Raw genomic sequence first — 18,642 nt, forward strand, 5'->3', positions numbered from 1 at the left:
TCAAAAGCTGTCCTCGGGCCACGATTGTGTTCCCTCCACGCGCTGCTCGCCACTCCCACGTTCCCTGGGTGTGCTGGACCGTTTTGTTTTTCAAGGTGTGTTTCTCAAGCACCAATTAATTCATTTTTTTTCTATTTGACATCCATAAGAAAAACACCTCTGCCCGCTCATCAGGACTCCTGTATGTGTGCAGCCCCCCTGAGTTGATTTATTTCTGGCTCTTGGCTTTGCTTCTGGGGCAGAGGCTCGATGATTCATTCTGTTGGTTCTTGCTGGGGGATTTCCGTGATGCTCCGGGAGGGTGTTCAAATAGTACCTCCAGCTGGGTCCTTTCCTTCTTGTATAAGGAATGGGGGCGTCTTGGGGCAGCCGGGTCGGTCACCGGCGGTGCTGATGGGACCAAGCCTGGGGAGCAAGCAAACAACTCGTACTGCCCTGCGTTTTTCTTACCCCTCCAGCCAGAGAGCCTTTTCTAGCCGGCTCCTCCCGGCCGTGGATTCGCGGGTTCGCCCTGCAGACCCCGCCCCCCCCCCCCGCCCAGCCCGCCCCCCAGTCCTTCTGTCGGCCTCAGGGACAGGGGTCAGCATCCTACAAAGAGGACAGCTGGTTTCCTGCCACGCCCCCCCCCCTCGTCATTTCGTCTTGTGCCTTGAAGCAGCTCACCCCCGAGGAGAGGTCCGGGGCTTGCTTTCAAAAGTCCCGCTCAGTGTGGCGGGGAGGCAGCTCGGCATTTGGGATGAGAGTGGACCATGGCGTGAGCGCTCAAGCTCCCGCCACCTCTCACTGCGGCCCTCTGAGGGTTTCAGGGCGAGGCCCTGGGACGGGCTGGCCCATGGAGGGCGTTGTCTCCTGCTAGGTGGATGGTCCAAGGAGGTCCCCCCGGGGCTGCAGAGTGAACAGGGGCACTTGGCTCTTCTCTTGGCCTTGAATTCTGGGCAGCATCCCAGAGGAGCCGCCTCGCTGGCCCCAAATGCTGCATACCAGCCGCGTCCTGACGGGCGGGCGGGCTCTCCCTGCACCGGCCGCACTCGCTGACCATCCGGAATGCCCGGTTTCCCTCGCTCCCTCCAGCGTCTCCGTGGGCTGCGCTCGGAAACGGGAGGTCATAAGTGTTGCTGGAACAGTCCTTCCCGGTGCCATCTGTGCCCACAGGACAGAGCTGTGGGGTATACGTAGGGCTTGCTGCCCACCCTTATGGGGGACGCGGTGGGGACGGGTGGATTTGGGCCACCCCGTGGCACGGGGGCCGGGAATTTTTGCTGAAGGGCTCCAGACTCCCGATTCTTCAGACGTGGCTACAGCAGCCGAGAGGGAGGCCAACCACCCACCTCAGGGCTGCTCCAGCGGGGGGCTCTGTCCACTCTGTCTCCGCCCGGGAGAGCATGAGGGCCCGGCGAGGTGACACGAAAGGTCCCCAGAACGGTACACGGCCTCAACTTAGTTTTTCTCCGAAGCAGATCAACAGACCAATTCTCCATGTTCTTTCTCATCACTGTCTCTGTGCAGGCATTTCCTCTCCTTTCTTAAAAATACACGCAAAGGCGTTAGTCATGTCAGGAAGGATCACCCCAGCCCCACCTGTTACTTCCGGCGTGGAGCCTTTACATCCTCTGTGTATCTTTCTCTCGCGGATGTATTTATATAGTCAGACGTGGAAGAAAGTTCTGCGTTCTCCTTTCTTCACGCATCTGTTTCCAGTTTCTCGAGGTTGGGCCGCGTCCGCATCAGCGCTTCCTGTGGCCGCGGACTAGCCCTTGGTGGGTTCGTTCTGACACGGGGCCACGCTGCCGCCATAAAAAAAATGTAGGCGTGTGGTTGTCCTTCGCCTTCTGTTCTCTGGGCAGAAGCCCGGGGGGTAACGACCGAGCCGGAGAGTGAGCGGATGGCCGGCCGGCCCACTGCAGGCCCCCGAGCGGGCGGCACTCTGGCCCGCGCCGTCTAGGCCCCAGCGGCCGCTGCCTTTTGAGTCCCTTTGGTTCCGGGGGAGCATGAACAGCGTCTGTGTTCGACTGCCAATCACGTTTTCCTCCTGTGAGCATTTTCAGCCCATGTCTCCTCTATCTTGGCACCTGCGTGAGTGTCTTATAAGTGGAAAGGTTGCCACTGGTCTTGCGTGGGGATGCCACCCCGCCTCCGTCTGCTGGTCAAGGCCCACGTGGATGGGGGCTGACAGAGCCCGTGCCTGGATCACGCGGATTAGAGACTCACTCGGTGGACGCGCCCTGAGCCTCCCCAGGGTTCTCCTGTGCGGTCCCCGTGAATCCATTTTTAAGGACAGGTATGGTATTTACATTCTGGAAATGGCTCTCTGAAATGTAAGCCGAGTGCATTTTTAATTGTCCTGCATTTCAGGGGCCCCCTGTCACCCCGTCCGGTCTTCAGGGTGGGGCCGTGCCCTCCACTCTGGGGAAGGGGCACCGGGAGGGAGCGAGGCTGCCCCCCACCCTCCAGAGAGCCTCCAGTTGGCTTCAGAGCTGATCCTGTGCGGGCACCTCCCATCTTGGGTTCCCAGGGCTGATGGCAACAGGAGGAACACACTCACCCAGACCAGCCTGCCTGACGCTTGCCCGATGTCCAGTCTGTGCGAATGTCCTGGGGCTGCTGGAACGAAGGACAAAAAGTAGGGACTTTAAAGCAACAGGAATTTGCTCTCTCATGGCCCTGGGGGCTAGAGTCTGAGATCAAGGTGTGGGTGGGGCCGGGCTCCCCCAGGATCCTTCACGCCTCTTCCAGCTCCTGGGGTGGGGGTGGGGGGACATGCCAGTCCCTGCTCCCAGCTTTGGCTTCAGACGGCCTCTTCTATGTGTGTCTGCCCTGTGTGTGTGCCTTATGAGGACACTTATTGTTGGATTCAGGGTCCACTCAGGTGATCCGGGGTGATCTCATCTCTAGAGCTCTGACTTAATGACATCCACAACCACCCCTTTTCCAAATAAGGCCGTGCACAGACTCTGGAGGTAGGTCGTGGACTCATCTGCTTGGCTGTGTCATTCAGCTCACTGCACGGTCCTCACCCCTGGGCTGCACTGCCCGGATCTGACTTCCTAAATGGCTCTTGCCCCTGTCGCCCCCTCTCCATCCTCACCTGTGTTCCCTTGCTGCCTCTTCATCCTTGGTGGGGTCCTGTAGCCCCTTCCCAGCTCCTCCCCCGCTGCCCCTCACCGCCCCTCCAAGCCCCGCCCCTGCAAGGCCCCCGGGATTTGAGATGCACACACGCCCACAGTCTTGCCCTGCTCCCTTGTCCCCTGGTGGCTTCCCAAGACTGATACCTGTGCATCCCGCCCTCCTTGTCCAGGTGTAGGGGTGGGGGATCCAGTGGGCAGAGCCAGAGGTTGTAGGGGCAAGTATAGAAGAGCGTGGGCACGCACGGACCCTCTGAGAGTTGATGTGCAACTTGTATCTATTCCACGGTGGGGCCATAGCGGTTGCGAGATAAAGATAAAGAGCGTTTGGAATTAATATGGACGTGATCTGTAAATGCTCCTGTGCCCCCACACCCTGCCTGCAGGAGGATGTCGCCTGGTTCTTCCCCTGGTTCAGGGCTGTCCCTCCAGGTTCCCAGGGGCAACCCTTCGGGGGTTCCCAGGACACTGCATTATCCATTGGAAAATTGAGACCACTCCCAGGCAAAGGGACGAACGGGCACCCCTGATACAGATTGGAGGCAAAGTCCCCGGCTGGTGCTTCCCCGGGCCCCCGCGGCCTGGAGCTGGGGACCCTCAACTGTCTGCTTGATCGGCCCCGTTCCCCGCAGGAAGCCTTTGAGACACTGTTCTCCTAGGTGCCCCTCCGCCCACGACTGTATTTCTGTTGAAGTTCAATGTGACCTGCGCCTTGTACATAACAACGTAAGATCCTTCGCACCCTTCGAGAACCAGTTTTTGCCCCTTGAGGGCAATTTTGTCCCTGGTTGAAAATCCACATCTTGAAGAAGAGCCTCAGCGGGGAGGGGGTCTTGTTAAAATTCAGATTCTGAGTCCTGGGTCGGGGGTGGGGCCCGGGGCTCCACATTGTTAACAAGCCCCTAGTGATGCTCGAATTGCTGGCCCACTGAGCACACTTGGAGTAGCAGGGCCCTGGCTCATTCCGGGGTCACCTGGGGGCCTCAGCATCGCCCGATGTCTGTGCCCGACCTGGGCCCGCATTTGGCCTGGTCTGGGCTACGGCAGGCACGGCTCCGGTGTCCAGCCTGGGCTGGGTCTTGGGAGGCCCATTTGGTGTCACCACCGCTGAATCCCAAACGGCCGGTGAGGCTCGGCTGCCTCACAAACGCCGTCAGGAAGGTAACTGCAAGCCATCGAGGTTTGAGCCACATGCAGATAGTAGAAAATGGGTCCTCGGTGGGAGGAGGTATGTAACGGTCACTTGGAAATCTCTTCAAAACTACTGCCGCTCGGACCATGCCTTGGAAGATGCAGACTCAGTGTGGAGACCCCCCCCAGGAGCCCCCCCAGGTGACAGCAGACCCAGGAGGGGTCTTTCTGGCATTGCCTTTCTGGCTGCAACGGTCACTCGGGTCTCTTGGTCTGCATTTCTAACAGGTGGCCACATGCTGCCATCGGGGCTGGTCCAGAGACCACACGTGGAGGAGCCAGGGGTTCGGCTGCTTAGGAGTGAGGCTTAGCTTCCTGCTGGGGCTTCCCCAGGGACCTGGATAAAAGCCACGGCGCCAGGTCCTACCCCACTCCCCAGCCCAGCCCCTCTTGCCGCTCAGCGTCCAGCCAGCCTGCTGCCTGAGCCTCCACCATGCCCAGCTTGGTCCCTGTAAGGGGGCTGTGCCTGTTGGGGCCGCCTGCCTGGAATGCGCTCGGCATTGACCCTCAGGTACTGGCCCCTGTGGACACTTAGTCTCAGTATGAACCTCTTTTCTTCAAAGAGGCCACCCCACCTCTCAGTGTAAGTAGCCCCCAGGCATTCTTTATTGTATCTCTCCTTGACTGTGGGAGTTCTTGGGTACGGTTTATCCCCCTTCGCCCCACCCAGAACATGTACTTATTGGGGATGGAGACCAGTCAGGTCCACCTTGGTGAGCACTGGATGCCCAGAACCCATCACAGATCTGCCACAGGCTGGACATTGGATGGATGGATGGATGGATGGATGGATGGACAAATGATGGACAGATGGATGGATGGACACATGGATGGGTGGATGGACACATGATGGGTGGAGGGATGGATAGATGGACACATGATGGATGGATGGATGGACAATGATGGATGGATGGATGGACACATGATGGACGGATGGATGGACACATGGATGGATGGATGGGTGGACACATGATGGCTGGATGGATGGACACATGATGGGTGGATGATGGATAATGGACACATGATGGACGGATGGATGGACACATGGATGGATGGATGGGTGGACACATGATGGATGGACGGGTGGATGGATGGATGGCGACATGGTTCTTAGGAGATGCTCACGTGACCTAGAGAACCCTTTACACCTATGAGGCCGTCCTAGGGGATGGGGTGGGGGCCAGGAACACAGAGTTGGCTCTGATGCTGTCAAGTGGAGCACGAGGGGACTGGGGGCATCCCCACGCTGGGGAGAAAGTGGACCTCGGCCCACCTTTCCCCACCCCACCTCTCTCTGCTGGGACTCCCTGCATCCTCACACTGAGCATGGCAGCCTCAGTCCCGTAGCCCACTTGGCGTTGTGCCTGTGCCATCACTGAGCCGGTGTGAGAGCCACACCAGCCCTCCCTTTCCCCTGGCACATATGACCTTGGGCAGGACCTTCCACAGGGGAAACCTCGGGAATACTGGGGGTGGGCGTGGGTCTCAGGTCTTCTCCCAGAGTGCCTTGCTGGCATCCCCTCCCTTTTGTGGGGTGATTCTCTTCCTCCTATCTTGAATTGAATCATGAAATCTTTAATGTATACATGAATTGTAGAATGTACTGGGTACCGTGTGTCAGAGACAGTCTAATCTAGTGCTCACCAAATAATCCAAGCGTTTCCTCCCTTCCCCAGCCTCCCTTGTAGTTATTTTGGGGTCATCTGATTAAGTTTGGGGGCCAGTGGCTGGGGAGCCACTGAAATTTAGGGCTTTAGCTGTTATCATAACAGAGCCTAGGCTAGCCCAAGACCAATTCCCTGGCTGTAATAGATGTTAATTTTTTCCTGTCTGGGATTTCTCCTCTTCAAGAAATGTCCTGTTACAGGGGCACCTGGGTGGTTACGTCAGTTAAGTGTCTAACTTCGGCTCAGGTCATGATCTCACAGTTCGTGAGTTCGAGCCCCATGTCGGGCTCTGTGCTGATGGCTCAGAGCCTGGAGACTGCTTCCAACTCTGTGTCTCCCTCTCTCTCTCTGCCCCTTCCCTGCTCACGCTCTCTCTCCCTCTCTCTCAAAAATGAGTCAACATTTAAAAATTTTTTTAAAAAATGGGAAGAAGTGGTGTCATTTCACCTTTTGTAATTTGATTTGTGCTCCCACCTCGGTTTTGGTGATTTCTGCACGTGGCACGTATCATCTGGTTGACTTATGTGTCCCCTGTCGTGGGAGCACGAGGAGTTTTATCCCCCGCATTTTGTGATTCCCACCAGGGCTGCAGCGAGCACCCACCCGTGAGTCTCCAGCTTCCTTCTTCTCTCCCTGTTGCCAGCCTGTCTGTGGAGTGACGCCCGCGTCTCTGAGTTGTCAGACTTCGTATGTCTGTACTCGAGCAGATGTGAGAGTGTAGCCCCCTCTTGTTTTATTTCGCAGTTCTGTGATTCCTCGTGAGGTCGAACGTACTGTCCTTTGTTGGTTGACTATTCACGTTTCCTCCCCTGGGATTTACCTGCCTGTGTCTTCTATCTCGTTCTTTTGGGTTGCTCGACTTTTTCTTAAACCCTGCCTCTCCACTGCCAATAGCCCAGGTCCTCTCGAGGACCCTCGATTTTAAGATGCGCGTCCTCTGAGTGCGTCTTCGGCTCCCGCCTTGTGCTGTTCGTTCTTTCCCAACAGCTTCTAAGAGTGTTTCCTCTTAATAATGTTTCTCTTTGCCATGTTATTTTGTGTGCAAGTCTTAAAAGGGTACTTCTGTGGGATGGTGTATTAGTCAGCTATGGTGACAATCATGCTATGGAATGAGTCACCCCAAACTCGGTGATGTGTACCGTGCACTTAGGCTCACACCCCTGGGTTGACTGGTCTGGCTTCCTTGGACGGGGCGTGGCCGGGGAGCCCTATTTCAGGCTGCGAGCTGGAGAGCGTGGCCTGGGCCACCTGCATTTGTTCTGGAACCCACGCTGAGGGGGCAGAGGCCATCGGGCCGGGTTCTTCCCAGGCACCACCCTGCGGCTCAAGAACCAAGCCAACCCCACAAGCACACTTAAAGCTTCCGCGTCCGTCACGTTTGCTCGAGTTCCGTGGACCAAAGCAACTCGCGGGGCCCAGCCCGACACCAACAGGGGACGGGAGAGGAGCGAAGTCAGGGTTTGCTGATTGACAGTTGGAAGTGTCACCCAGGTCGTACGTGTTTCCAGAAAATACATGTTTTGTGGTCATAGAAGTCTGGTGAACATTCCGAGGTTGAAAATCACCCGCGTTTCTTTGCAGTAGGACTTTGGGAGTCCCTGCCACGCCAACTCACATCACACATCTCCCGGAAAAGCTTGCGTGGCATTTCTCTATCTCCTCTGAGCCCGTAATCTTTCGTTTTGATTTTATGTAAATGTTATCTCATTTTAAATTGAAATTGAGTTAGTTTTCATTTTATTTTCCTTCTACGTTTTAATATTTACATATTCTCTTATTTTTGTTCTGCTGAGCATTTCTCGGGATGGGTTTTCCTTGGAACAAACCTTGGGAAACTCTGCTTTATAGAGTTTGTATTCTGGTAGAGCTGATGTTTGAGATTTTCAGATCACTTCTGTTTACCCATCCTGTTACTGTGTTATTTACACCATTCTATTTAAAATCAGATTTGACTCCGTGGCCCTCTGGTCTCCGTCTCCATTTTTAATGCACAGACTTTTCACGTTCTGTGTTGTGAATGAAGGGCCTCGGGAGTTTGAGCAGTGAACCCCAGCCACCCAAGGACCTCTTGACATGCACTGGTACAAAGCATCATCAAGGTCCTTCCCTGCAGAGGTGGATAACGGCCAGGCCTGGGGACGTCCACGTGGCTCCACCGTCCCAGGGTCGGGTGGACAGAGACTGTGTGCAGTGCGCTTCCTGAGCTGACGGCGGCCCCCTGGGGCCCTGAGTGTCAGGGCCAACAAAGACCAGCTGCGCTGATAGGTCCTTCTAGGCGGGTGGTGCCGAGGGCCTATAGCCACGGTCTGCAGTGGGAAAATTATAAACAGAGGAAGTGCTTTGCCCCTTCGCGGCCTGGAAAGAGTGGGGATTTTAGAGAGACCGTCTTAGACATCGATGGGCTTTACCTGTAGGCTAATCGCGGGCCAGAGCTCTGGGTGATCTGTGTCCCTGCAGAGATCATGCTCTGAGTCTGGGGGCCGAGACGTCCCTGCCTCGCATCCTCTCCTGTGTAATCCGAGCAGAAGATTGTGGCCGTGCCGACGTCCCAGGCTGTTCTGATGAGGACAGCAGCTAACCCCTGTGGACGCTTGGCACTTAGTGGGTGCCAGGCCTGCTTCCTTCCTCCCCGGGGGACTTTCCGTCCATCCCTGGCTGGCCTCTCTCCGTGTGTGCTCCAGCATCACCGTGGAGGTCTGAGTTTGATTTAATCAAGACTCAGAGCAGATAGGGATCAAGACAGGCACTGACTTGATTTGAATCAACAGTTTGATGAGGTCAGCTCTTAGGCCTTGAGGTGCCTGTAAAATACTCTGGAATAAGAGCTGGGTGGCTGAAAGGTCAAGCACTTTTGAGGCAATCCCTCAGTGTCCCCAGCCCCCAAGCCTCTTCTCCCTCCCTCTGCCCTCACTCAGGTCCTGGCTCCCCTGTCCCACACACCCTGAGGACACCTCCCAGCTGGTGGTGACTGTCTTCTCTGCCTGTGGCACATCCCTCCTCCTTCCCTGGCCTGCCTTAGGCTCTTCCCTTGCTTTCTCCCTCTCTCCCCACCATCTGTCACTCACCCATCCATCCCCTTCTTTTTGTTTATCTTCCATCCATTAATCTATCCATCCCCTGCATATCCACTCCCTCCCCCCAAACTCCCAACACCTATCCATCCATCCATCCATCTTTCCATCCCCCCATGTATCTATCTCTTGTCTACCCCCAACCCCCCAACACCCACCCATCCATCCATCCTTCCATCCACCCATCGATCCATCTATCCATCTACCCGTCTATCACCCACCAATCTCTGTCTCCATCCATCCACCATCCATCCTTCCATCCATCCACCCATCTATCCATCCATCTACCCATCTATCTATCCATCCATCCATCCTTCCTTCCATCCATCCATGCATCCATCCATCCATGTATCCATCCACCCATCTATCACCCACCAATCCCTCTCTCCATCCACCCACCATCCATCCATCCATCCACCCATCCATCCATCTATCAATCTATCCATCCATCCACCCATCTGTCTATCCATCCATCCACCATCCATCCATCCATCCACCCATCCACCCATCCATCCATCCATCCGTCTATCCATCTATCATCCACCCATCTGTCTATCTGTCCATCCATCCACCCTTCCATCCATCACCCATCCATCCACCATCCATCCATCCACCCACCCATCCATCCACCCACCATCCATCCATCCATCCATCCACCCATCCACCCATCCATCCATCTATCCATCTATCCATCCATCCACCCATCTGTCTATCCATCCATCCACCATCCATCCATCCATCCACCCATCCACCCATCCATCCATCCATCTATCCATCTATCCATCCACCCATCTGTCTATCCGTCCATCCATCCACCCTTCCATCCATCACCCATCCATCCACCATCCATCCATCCATCCATCCATCCATCCATCCACCCTGTACCCCCCATGTATCCATCCCCTGTCTACTAATCCCCTGTCCTCACATCCAACCATCTAGGCTCTGGGTTTGAGTAAGGCATGGTCAATGACCCCCAAGTCTCACAGTGGAGTGAAGGGACCAGACAGGCAAACACCTGGGGTCATGGTGTGTAATCTGCACTGTGATGAAGCTGAGAACCGGGGAAGCGTGAGACGCCCACACTCAGTTGAGCGGAGGGAGTTGGTGGTCAAGGAGGACTTTCTGGAGAAGGATCCCATCCTCGGGCACCACCATGGTGTCCCTTTTCTCCCAGGACGGCTCTCCCTGCAAGGTGCCTCCCGTGTTGGCGAGGCCGCTGAGTTCTCACTTATGGTCCTCCTCCCCATCCCCCTGAGTGCTGTCACTCCTGCACAACGCCTACCAGCAGTCCCTCTGCAACCAGAGGCTGCGTTGGGGAAACACAGAGGTGGCTTTGGCAGGTGACAGGAACATTCTGGTCTTTTCCAGACTAGTCTGGCTTCCTGGGTGGGGCCTGCCCTGGCCTCAGGGCATCCCTGGCGTCCCATCCCGGCTTACCCACACAGCTCTTGTTCCCCTGCTTTCTTCCCTCCCTTCCTCTCCTGTATCCCACTCCTCTGACTCCATTCCTGCCGGCTGGAGAGGCCAGGGAAAAAGCAGATGTGAGCAGAAAGTACCCAGGTCCCCAGCTTCTTTGGGAAGGCCCTGCAGCGACTGCCCCCGGCGGAGGATTTGTTCTGAGTGGGGCTCTCCCGGCAGAGGTGACGGAGGGCCGGGCCGCGAAAGCCACCCTGCACGTTAGTATAAGCCCACAGCGCGGCTTCCGGTCCCTGTGACCCTCTCAGGTGTGATTTTGAGAAATGGGGGACAGGTGCTCAGTGGGGAAGGACAGCCTGTGAATTTTGGGTCCTGATCTGATTCTTGGGTCTGCATGTAGCCAAGGGCCGTCTCTTTGGCCCTCAGGACACTTGCAGATTCTCCCTTTAGAGCCCCCTCTGCCCCCATTGCCACCCCGCCCGGCCTCCCTGGGGGCAGCCCCCCTCAAGGCCTCCGCCCTACGTCCCCGGCCCTGTCCCTCTGTGCTCAGGTGTCTCATCCCGGCTAGGCCAGGTGCCTCTGCTGGGCTCTCCCAGACCCTCTCCCGCGGCCTGCTGCCCGCCTCTTCTTGGGATCAGGGCTCCTGTGTCCCCTTTGCCGGGCAGAAACTCTGGCACAGACACAGGCCCCGGAGGGTCACTGAGCAAGATCACCGCCCACGGAGCTCTGCTCGTGGGTTCCGTGGCAGCCGCTTCACGTTCCCTCAAACAGGAGGCCGTGTGATGGCACCGTCTTGATGAAGATGTTGCTAAATTCCTCACCAGAAAATTCTCGCTAAAAAAAAAAAAAAAATCTTATTTAAGGAAAATTATAATACGTGATTATCATAGAAACTTTGGAAGTTCTAAGGTAGGTGAGGCATAAAATTCATTCCGTGTCCACCCACCTTATGAGATCATGGCTGTTAACGTCCGAGATGAGGGTTCTCGCTAGTCTTGTCAAGACGCGAATACATACGTGTTCTATAAATTTGAGATCCCACTTTAATATTGTGTATTAAACATTTTCCTATGCTCCTGCATATTTTCCAAACGGCTGTTCTTAGTAGCAGCATGACAAACTCTCAGCTGAAGGAGGTACTATTTATTTAACCAAAGCCTCGTTTTCAGACCTCTGTGTTGTTTCCAGTTGCCCCAAAGGGAAAGATGTAGAGCAGGCTGCCGTGAGAGGCCTTGTCTGTGTGTTGTTCCCGCATCCCTGGTGACGTTCGTGGGATCAGTTCTTAAGGTCGGGCCTCCTTTCTCGCATATAGGACTACAGGGGGTCGGGACCTCGACGCCCGTTTGAGCGTGTGCAGGTTTGTCTCTGAGGCTGTCCTACTGGGACAGGGGAGAGACCAAAGTACCGTGTAGGCAAGAGGAAGTGACAGAAACATCAGGAGGGCCGCCTGCTGTCCCGCTGCGAATGCCTGGTGGGCGGAGGCCTCTGACCTTGACCACCCCCAGCCCCGACACTTCCCAGGTGCTTCTCGAGGCCCTGCAACAGTGCCAGGCACTGTTCTAGGCCTCAAGCACTCAGAGTGAATGGGACACAGACATCTGCTGTCCGGGACCTCACCGACCACGGCGTGTGAAAGCGCTGTGAGGCGTGGCTGAGCCTCAGGGGATGTGGGCTTGTGGGACGTGCTGAGGCCTTGGGAACGGGTTCTGAAGGATGAATAGGAGTTCACCACGCTGCAAAGGGTAGGTGAAGGGGGTGGGAAGGAAGGTAGTAGGGGTGGAAGGGAACGATGTAGAGGCTGGGAAATGCCCAGGGCGGGGGAGAGCCCCCCAGTAAGTGGCTGAGGCTGGTGCATAGCATACATCCATTGTCTTTCGCTGCTGCAACAACGTATCATAAACATAGTGGCTTTAAACAACACAGAGTTATTGCCATAGAGTTCTGGAGGGCGGAAGTCCGATGTGGGTCCCACTGGCTAAAATCAAGCATTCGCTTCCTGAGACTCTAGGGGAGAATGTTTCTCCTGGGCTTTTGCAGCTTCTAGAGGCCACCGGCATGCCTCGGCTCGCGGCCCCTCCTCTGTCCTCACTGCCGGCAGCATGGCCTCTCTCTGGCCCGTCTTTTGTCTTGCCGTCTCTTTCCCCGACCGTAGCCTGGACGGGGGTCCTACGTTTTAAGGAGCCACGTAATTAGATGGGGTTCGCTGGGGGAATCCGAGACGATGTCCCCGTCCCAAAGTTCTCGATTAGTCACATCAGCACAGTCGGTTTTGCCCGTAAAGTAGTGTTTGCTCAAGCTCTGGGCTCTGGGATGCGGGCGTGTCTGGGGGGTCCATTATTCTACTGCCCACACAGGGCACCAGGGGTGGTGGCCCTCAGATTGTCTCTCTGCTCAGTTGAAAGCCTGACTGGGGCATCCTGGTGAACATAAGCTAGTAAGACACATTTTCCCATAATTAAATTCTGGAAACGTTTCTCGAGCATCCTCTATGTACCAGCACTTTGCCAGGTCTTAGGGTTGGCCACGAACGAGACACCAGCCTTGTTAGGGAGGAAACGACCGACGGGGGAACCGACATCTGCTGAGGAAGCCCCAGGAGAGGGCAGCTGGGCATTTCAGAGGAGGTGATATCTGAGTTGGGCTTTGAAGGCTGAATAGGAGTTTTCTAGGCAGACAGGCAGGAAGGGCATTCTAGACAGGGGACACATTACCTGCAGAAACACAGAGGCATGAACCAGCCTGGTGGGAGGAATCCCAAGATGTTAGGAGTGGCTAACCTGTGGGGGTGTTCAGAGGACTGTGGGAGACTAGGTTGGTGAGCCCAGTGAGGTTGAACCAAGGAGCCCTGTGTGCCAAACAAGAGGCTCCGATTCTGTCCTCTAGGCAGTGGGGAGCTATGCATGGGGTTGTGGATTAGATCGAGCACACGGCTGCAGAATTGGCGGGGACGGTGGGAAGGCAATCACGTGGTTTGGGGAGGCCAGCTGGCAGAGTGGAAAATGCAGAAGGAGAAGTTGTATGTGACAAGACCTTGGCACCCCAAAGCCTCATCCCTCCTTGCCCTCCAGGACCCCGTTGAGGGCAGAGTCCCAGCGCCTGGGAGGGACGGAGTCTCAGACGGCCACAGAGCGTTCCATTCTTTCCCCCACTCGGATCCTATGCTCCTTCCCCCTCCCCCCTGCCTTTCCCCGTGGTCTGTAGAAGAACACAGATGGACCCCCCTGCCCTTTGCATTAAAATCACGCTCTGTCCTGGAGATTTATTGCATTTTAATAAAACTCCCTGAGTGGGAAACATATGAGAAAACTATCTTTGTTTTCTATTATGTAATAAACCTCGCTCGAATGTGCTTTGAAGGATGGAGTCATAAACCCGTTGACGGGCGAACGGCATCCAGGGAATGTGCTGGGGGCCGCGTGGCATCCAGGGGGTTCTCTGCTTCTGCCGTTTGTTAGCCGGTGCCAGGGACCCTCAGTCCATTTCTCTGAGCCCTGTTTTCCTCACCCACAAGGAAGGAGCTGCGGGGTAGAGCACAATTCTCTTCCTAAAGTTTGCTGAGCTCCAAAGACATAGTTGTTTCCACTTTGCCATGCATGTTACTTTGTTGGGAGGTAGGCGCTAATGTTTGTTATATTTGGGAGAATTATGGGCACCCTAGTTCTGGATGTCCCAGCTCTGCCATTCATGAACAACCCTAGGCCAGTCACTCGCCATGTCTGAACCTGTCTGCCCATCTGCAAAATGGGTCTGTCTCCTCCCAGAGCTGTGCTGAGGAGGGTGGCCGTTACTGGAGCAGGGGAGGGGTGGGGGGAGGAGCGCCTTGCTGAAGTCCTAGAGGATTCAGAGAGGGAAGGATGTCTTCTGGTTCACTGGGGAGTGAGCCGGAGGGCGGCCCCTGAGCCAGACTGGGGTGACAGGGGATCAGCAGAGGTGCCCCAGGGCAGGTGGGTGAGGATGAAGGGAGCAGCCTCTGAAGGGCTCTGGTGCTCAGCACATCTTCAGCCGATACCGCAGGAACGTGCAGGGATAAGCATGTGGATGGTGGAAAGGACCCTGGAAGAAGCTGGCGTCACATAATCGGACATGAGTTGGTGCCATCGGCCGGAACCCTTGCCACTCTGAAACATTGTCACTCCTCCCTGCTGTCCCCTCCCTCCTGTCCCCTGCCTCCTTCCCTCTCTTCAATCAAGTTTTTCTGAGCACTTAGCACATCCTGGATATGCCCCTCGGCTCTGGGGACTCAGTGGAATGAGAGAGATACAACCTCTGCTCTCACGGGGCTCCTGTCCTGGCGGGGAGGCAGACCAGGGCCAGGTGATGCCATAAGGTGACACAGGAGCTGTCCCCAAGAAGGAAGTGTCTGAGAGTGCTCAGGGAGGGAGCAGAGCTGAGTGAGGGGTTAGCCCGGCCTTCCTGGAGGAAGTGGCATATGCATCATGATTGAGTGTTCAGGGTGAACCCACGTTGATGAGCAGGGGGAGTGTTTCAGACAGAGTGGTGATCCATGCCAAGCCCCGAAAAGGGAAGAGAGTGGGGAGAATTTGAGAAGCGGGACTGGGGGGACACTGAGTGCAGGGTAGGGCGTGGAGGGAGGCAGGGAGGTGGAGGCCCGTAGGCCATTATCTCCATTCTATCAGGAACCTTCTAACACGGAGGTCATGTCTCAAAGAAGTCTAGCTTAGAAATTTGGGGAGCTGGAAACCACACCCTCTACAGGATGAACCAATGAAGGAGCAGGGGTGGTGTATATCAGTTAGCTTTCACTGCGTAACAAACATCCCCAACATCAGTGGCTTCAAACGACACCCATTCGTTTAGTTTATGATGCTGTGGCTCAATGATATGGGCTGGACTCAGATGGGCTCCTCTGTTCTTGGCTGGACTCACTCGTGTGTCTGTAGTTAGCGGCTGGTTCTAGGTGACCTGCTTCTGGGGCTTGGCTGGCTGTCCTGGAGGCCGCTTGTCCATCATCCTGCAGCAGGCTAGCCCTAGCTTGCACGCATGGAAGCAGGACAGAGATTTGAGAAAGAGTGGACATACACAGGCCTGGGAATGGCAGAACATCACTTCTGCACATTCTGTGGCCCAAAGGAAGTCACAAGACCAGCCTCCATGCAGGGGTGAGGGAAATCACTCTGCCTCTTGACGGGGGGACCTTTGCAAAGAGGCGTGGCTACAGGGAGGGGGCCACCGTGGCCATTTTTGGCAACAGGGATCTCAGTCTGGAGCAGAGGAGGTTGAGGGAGGGCTTGAAGCCTGTTTCCAGACTGCCAGGCGCCGCCCTAGGGCTCAGGAAGGAGGCGACGCTGCAGGGTCCGGACCTAGGATCTATCCGGGACTCCACAGGGAGGGCCTTCCCACGGTGGGGTCCCTCGTGGGGACTCCGTGGCCACAGACACCGGGGTAGCTGCAAAGACCGTGTGGGCCTTGCTGGGGAGGCGGAGCGAGGGCCCGGGCGCTAGACTGGACGGTGTGGCTTTTGAAGACGCAGCGGTGGCTGTTGGGAGGGGGCGGCTTCGGGGGGACTCAGGGGCCGTGTGGCCCTCGGCCTCTCCTCAGGCCCTGTCAGTAGCAGCCGCCAGCCCGAGCCCATGTGGCGTGAGCGATGGCACCGAGCCACCCGCCATCCGCCGCAGGAGGAGCCGGCAGCCGCCCGGGGCCCGGGCTGGTGGTCACCTTCGCTCCTGTTAGGTTCCGCTCTTGTCCTCACGCACGGAGCCCCGGGTCGCGTTCCCGGTTCTCTTGCGCGGCTTGTGGACCCTGCGTCCTTCCCCTGCCTCCATGGTAGGTATTTGAATTGACAGTTCTGCCTGGGACCCCGTGCAGGCTGCTGGCTGAGGGTGCATGGTGGGGGGGGGGGGGGGCTGGGCTCTGCTGTGTCAGAGGGAGCGGCCCCTGTCGCCACCCCGCCCTGTGGCGCCACATCACGCACGTCCCCAAAGGCCCCCCCAGCTCCCTCGTCGCTTCTTGTCTTCTCCTAAAGACAGCGTGACAGGTGGCTGAGAGCACAGGCTTTTCAGAGCCATGAGGAGCCCTCCCTGGCTCCGTCTTATTAGCTGTGTGGCCCCGGGAAAGTCACTCCCCCTCTCTGAGCTCAGGTTATTAACCTCGGCATCTGCCAGGTGGGGATAACGGTGTTGCCTGGGTGGGAGGAAGTATACAACCGGCACCTTGCTCACCGGAAGCGTCAGGGAATGTGACCGCGTCACCGTCACCACCCTTCTCAGGCAGTGCAGCTGCCCTTGGGGACGGCACTGGGGGCTGGGGTCGCTGAATTTGGTCTGAGGCCCTTTGTGCAGCAAATGTGGTCTCTAAGCCACAAGCCAGCGACTTTCTCCACCGGGCACCGGGGACAGCTGAGTGACTGTGCCACAGGCCTGGCCCTGGAGGGGCCGGGGGCTCTGTCGCCATCTCCTGTCCCCACCCGGGTGACGGTCGGTGCTGCCGTTGCCCCTACCTGGATGCCACGCCAGACTCCGATTCGTCAGGGGTCAGCTCAGCACCGCGTCCTCAGAGCCACCATCCTGACGACCCCGTGTCGTGCAACCCCGCCCGTGAGGTGTAATTTTCCCCATGCTTTCTCTGCGTCGTGTTTTTCCTAAGCTCTCGCGATGTCCACGCGTGGTTTGTAATGCTGTTACTTTAATCAAGTTTCCCTTCCCAAGCCTCGGTACCGTTTCTTCATTTGGGGTGTGTCTGTGCACCCCGCTGGGCACGGGCCAGAAGGACCGTGTCCTTGTCTGGGGCCTCGTTCTGGCCCCAAGGCCTAGAACGGTGCCTGGCACACAGGAGGTCTGCCCGTGGAGCTGGGGGCAGAGGCTGGACATTCTGTCTGGCTGGTCTGTGAGCTGCTCCGGGGCTGGGCGGGGGAGAGGGGGGACAGGCCCGTTTCCTGCCTGGGACCAGTGCCCAGTCTTCAGGCAGGGTCATGGCTAGGGAGACCCAAGCTGCCTTCTCAGGGGTGCGAGGCTTTCTTTAGCGTCTTAGATTCTGGGGCTTTAGGGACGAGGGTGTGCTGGTAAATGGGTAACAGTCAGCACCTCAAGAGAATCTCCCTAATGTGTAGTTCTTACCAATGTCCGTGGTGCAAATTCTCCCACTGTGGCCAGCTTCAAGCTAGAGAGGAGTTTGGAGGACGTGTGCATCACGGGCTCTAGCTAGCCGGTAGGAGCCGGCGTGAGCTGGTGTGAACCTGCATGAGCCAGTGGGAGCCCATGTGAACTAGTATGAGCCAGTGAGAGCAGGTCTGACCTCGCGTGAGCTGGCGTGAACGAGTGTGAGCTTGTGTGAGCTGGTGACAGCCCACCGTGGTTCAGGAAGATTCCCAGGCCCTCCAGGCTTCTGGAACTGGGGTCTGGGACCAGCTGGCTGAGAGGATGCTCTCAGCCAAGCAGAGCGGTCTGGAGGTCGCCAGCTTTTCCCGGCGTGAAGACGCGCCACGCGCTGGGCACGGGTGGCCTTTGGTCCCCTGCCCCTCACTTTCCTCCTGGCCATTTGTGAGGAGGAGATGCTGGGGCCTGAGGTGTCAGAGAGCCCTCTGTTCCTCTTCCAAGCACTAGACGATGGTCACAGCCCCCTTCGCAAACCCTCTGAAGCAGGAGCACGGGGCGGAAGCCTGGAGAGCCCGGGAGATACAGGCCCGAGCACTGGGGACGTCTGATGTGCCTGCTCTCCTGGCCGCACTGTCTCTGCCCAGTGTGGATGCTGAGCTTTGCCTCTTGGCTGCAAACTCCGGGTCGACGCAGCCCTCCGAGTCAGGTGGGTCCTGGGAGGCTCGGAAAGATGCCGAGGCTTGTCCAGAGTGGCCCGGCATGTTGGTAGCACCCCCTTGTGGTGGCAGGAATTTGTCCCTGCAGGGCTGGCTTTTCCCAGGGGTGCTCAGCAGGAGCAGGACGAGCGACCACTGCTTTGCGGTCACTATGGGGCGGGGGGCCACGGGAGGGGCTTTGAGCCTACAGGTCCTGGCAGGTCTGCTCGGCACCCCGTCACACAGCAGGCCTCCACTTGCCCCGGGAAGGTCACCCGGCCGGGCCGGAGGGTGTGGGAGCCAGCCCTCAAGTCAGGGTAGGGGGACCTCAGACCCCCCGGTGGCCGCTCTAACCACCTTATGCTGGGCCAGGCTCTCCGTCCTGGGAGCCGCCAGGGGCGCCGGACCCCTCCTGGGTGCGGGGT

At 57.2% G+C, this 18,642-nt stretch overlaps 1 protein-coding gene across 2 annotated transcripts in view; it reads left to right on the top strand.

Annotated features, from left to right (window-relative positions):
- Positions 1-18,642, top strand: part of SORCS2 (sortilin related VPS10 domain containing receptor 2) — a 448,567-nt gene that overhangs the window by 181,106 nt on the left and 248,819 nt on the right. The gene's annotated exons all lie outside the window — the stretch shown is intronic.

Source organism: Prionailurus bengalensis, chromosome B1, assembly GCF_016509475.1.
Source record: "Prionailurus bengalensis isolate Pbe53 chromosome B1, Fcat_Pben_1.1_paternal_pri, whole genome shotgun sequence".
In the NCBI taxonomy this organism is placed as follows: Eukaryota; Metazoa; Chordata; class Mammalia; order Carnivora; family Felidae; genus Prionailurus; species Prionailurus bengalensis.